This window comes from Dipodomys spectabilis, unplaced genomic scaffold, assembly GCF_019054845.1.
Source record: "Dipodomys spectabilis isolate Male_0828 unplaced genomic scaffold, ASM1905484v1 ptg000273l, whole genome shotgun sequence".
Taxonomy (NCBI): Eukaryota; Metazoa; Chordata; class Mammalia; order Rodentia; family Heteromyidae; genus Dipodomys; species Dipodomys spectabilis.
The window spans coordinates 11971812-11975953 of NW_024870950.1; the positions used below are offsets into that span (position 1 = coordinate 11971812).

At 36.9% G+C, this 4142-nt stretch overlaps 1 pseudogene; it reads right to left on the reverse strand.

The window, feature by feature from the left end:
- Nucleotides 1–2803: 2803 nt before the first annotated feature.
- LOC122126273 lies at nt 2804–3896 on the reverse strand (annotated as a pseudogene).
- Between the last annotated feature and the right edge of the window lie 246 nt (nt 3897–4142).

The following is a 4142-nucleotide window of genomic DNA, read 5'->3' on the forward strand; positions in this document are numbered from 1 at the left end:
TATAGAGCATCTCAAAGAGAGAAGATGGTGCTTCCTGTAATAAAGTGCTTAGAAAGGAGGTTTCCTATCTATGGAGACACTGATTTCACATTGTTTGGGTCTATATACCCAGAAATGGGGATATTGGACCATTATTGAGGAACCTCAATTCTGCCATAGTCAAAAGAAAAAGAGGAAGAAAGGAGGGAAAGAGGGAGAGGAGGGATAGGAAGGAAGAAGAGTGAATGTCAAATGAAGAATTAAAAAAAAACCTGAAGAGATAGTAATTCATTCGCAAATGTGTTCACTGTGAATACTCAAGTATACAATTTGCTCACTTTCCTCTAGTATTTACCATAATTTTAAATGAACAAAACATTAGGAGTTATTTTTTGAAAATAGGAGTTATATTTTGAAAATTTCAACCTTCTTTTACAAGTTATTTTATGTATTCTACTTAGACTTTTTTTTGGCATGGCAAAGTTATATGAAGTTTCCTGTATCTTTCCTCTATAAATATGTTTATATTTTAAAATTTTATAGCATTTGTGGAATATAGAATATTATAGGTACTTCTTTTGCCCCTATAATAAATAATTCACACAATTGGGACTGGATACTATCTGTCAAATAAAATGAGGTCTCATGATCTCTGAACCTTTCTGAAAGGTTGAGATTTTGCTTTGGAATCATATGAAGTTTATTAGTAATGGAACTATTGTTGATTATTGTATTCTTTTCATGTAAATTTACTTGGCATGGTGGAAGAGGAGAATATAAATTCTCCTCGCTTTTAGAAAGGTTGTATCAGTTTGTTATCATAGACTGACCCATTTCTTCTCATTCCAAGGGAAAGCAACACTTGCACACTAGACTGTAGTCTCTGTGATTTTGCAAGTAGAGCCTCTATTATTGCTTAGAACTTACATTATTAATCTTTCCAGAAGGTGTTTTCTCTCCTGTCATGCCTTCACACACAGGAATACCACTTCCTTCTCTTTGTACCTACGATTAGTGTCTCATCAAAGCCTTTACTGCATCACTTCATGAATATTGGTTTTATTTAATTATTATTATTATTTTTTTTGTCAGTCGTGGGGCTTGAACTCTGGGCCTGAGCGCTGTCCCTCAGCTCTTCAGCTCAAGGCTAGCGCTCTACCACTTGAGCTACAGCGCCACTTCTGGTTTTCTGGTGGTTTATTGGAGATAAGAGTTTCACGGTCTTTCCTGCCTGGACTGGCTTTGAACTGCGATCCTCAGATCTTAGCTTCCTGAGTAGCTAGGATTACAGGCGAGAGCCACCGGCGCCCGGCTCATTTAATTTTCTTATGTATTTATTTTTTAATTATTTTAAGTATTTAAACAGAAGAGGTGTCATGTAACAAAGCAGTCTCTAAATACAATGTATCTTGATAAGTGTCACCCCTGCAACATTCTCACTACTCCTTTGACTCACCCCTTCCCTTGTGTTTCTTAGTCTTGTGGTTGATTTTATTTCATTTTATTTTATATTGGCTCTGGAGCTTGAACTGAAGTCTTGGATGCTATCTTTTAGCTTCTTCTCTCAAGGCAAAAGTCAACCACTTGAGCCACAACATACTTCCAGCTTTTTGCTAGTTAATTGGATCTGAATCTCATAGATCTGTCAGCACAGGCTGGTTCTGGACGTTGATCCTCAGAATGCTACCCCTCAGTAGCTAGGAGTACAGGTGTGAGCAGTTAGCATTTGCCTGAGTGTTGATTTTTTTTTAATATTCTTCTCATCCCTAGAGTTAATCTCAGCAATGGACTACAGTGTATAAAGTTACATTATATCTTATACTTCACAGATTTTAATTATTTTTTATTTCACTCCTGTTCAGTATTTTATTTACTATTTTCTTTTTTTGTGGTCATTATAGTTACTAACGTATTATTTGCAGAGATTTGTATATCATTTATAATCAACTTACTCAACTCTTTTGAATCTCTGTTATATAACCTTAGACTCTTCTAAATAAGGATTAACCAGAAAGAAAAACATAGACTTCTACTAAGAAAAATGATCTCAAACTTTGCAGTTTGAGATCAAATGTGACTACTGTTCAGATCTACCTTTCATACCATCTAACCAACACAGAAAAGAAAAACATGAGCTGCTACCTAACATCATTAGAAAACAAAGTACAACATCCACCAATAGCCTAAATTCCAAATACTGTTGGGGATTACGTAACATAACTTTGCAGAGAGAATTCTAGAAAAAGGCCCTTCCATTCCTGAGGAACATTTGAATACTTGATGCTGTCATTGTTTCGAGAAACAAATGTCAATTATGGTAAGTAGAAGATACTATCATTTTATGAGTATGAATAAGCGAGTATAACCTCAATGATAAAGTTGATTTATAGCTAGTTTCCTTTCTTGGCTTGTAGAATTTCAAAATACAACAATTAATTATTGTTGGAGTAATTTGGTTAAAGATATAATAACAGAAACACTATACAAATATTCAACTTGGAGAACTGTAGTTAAAATAATAGAAAAATATTACTCTTTCCACAAAAAAGCTATCTAATGCTGCAGATACCTCATGTAGTGTATTCATAACTAATGTAACTCAACATTTTCTGTGTTCCTTAATTTTTTGTAATACATAAAAACGTTTTGTATTGAAAGACACTTTAAAAATGCACCTGTAACCAACTTTGTTTCAGTTACCCACAGTCAACTGTTGTCCAAAATATTAAATAGAAAACTCCAGAAAAATTTCCTGTGTTTTAAAATATATGTCATTAGTGTGATGAAATCTCTCAATGTCCTGCTTAGGACATTATTTATTCTTTTGTCCAATGTATCCACACTGTTTGTAATACCTGCCCATTATTCACTTAAGTAGATGTCTGGAGTTATTGAAGTTACTATCATGTTATTACAACATTTATACATAGGATTCAGTACTGTCTCCAGTCTTGTAAGTATATGACATTATTTTTGGTGCATCTTCTTACACATTTTTTCAAGAGCAGCATCTTTCTCTTTCAGTGCTTGTTTAAGACTTCTTATTTTTTCATCTCAGATGGTTTCTTCCAGTTCTGGTAGTGTCACTGGGAAAACATCTTCAGTGTAATTTTATTAAAGGAATGACTGTTAAAAAGCTACATTAGGACTCAGAGGAGCAGTGCTCAGTCCTGCACTTTTTTCTTCTGAGGTTTTTCTGTGGCTTGTGACAAAGTCATGTGGTAACGCATCTCAAGCTGGCAAAATACTGCCAAAGGTTTGGGAATGGGTGACATCAATTCCTTCATTTATGACTGAGTTAAATGCATTCTTGGTTTTTCTCTTCTTTGTGTGATCCATCTTAACTGTTTTTGCTTTCCTTTTCTTACCAAAATTGTTTTCTTTCTTCTTCCTTCACCACAGACTCTGTCTCTTGGTGAGTATTAATTTCCACCAAACTACTAAAGGAATGAAATCCTTGTCCTTAGCCATGTGGTCAGGAGTTTGAATAAGGCACCTCTCAGATCCTTAGTGAGACCAAATATCTTTTTAAATTCAGTATCATTCTTCAGATATGGTGCCTTATTACTGCTTCTTTGAAAATCTTTCCTTCCTTCCTTCCTTCCTTCCGTCCTTCCTTCCTTCCTTCCTTCCTTCCTTCCTTCCTTCCTTCCCTTTCCTTCTTTTTCTTTCTTTCATCGGTCGTGGGGCCTGAACCCTGGGCCTGGGCCTGGGTGCTGTCCCTGACCTCTTCAGCTCAAGGCTAACGCTCTACCACCTGAGCCACAGCGCCACTTCTGGCTTTTATCTGCTTATGTGGTTCTGAGGAATCGAACCCAGGGGTTCATGCATGCAAGGCAAGTGCTCTACTCTGAGCCACCTTCCCAGACCCTCTTGTTATTTCTTCTTTGAATGCCTTTTTCTATTGTTGAGGACATTTGTGGATTCGTTGGAGGCGGGGCCTGAACTTTCCTCAGCAGAGTTCAGGAAGCCCTTCGGCAGGTGATTAGAACAGTGTATCCCATACAGTGGATAGCACTAGAACGAGATTTGCGACCGCTCCTGGAGCCAAACTAGAGAGAGGCCGGCTGCACCTTAACACCCAGAAGCCTTGTAGGAGTTGGCGCTGAGAGACGAGAGGCTGCGGGCGGTGGAGTCAGATTTTAATTTTTATATCTCCTGTT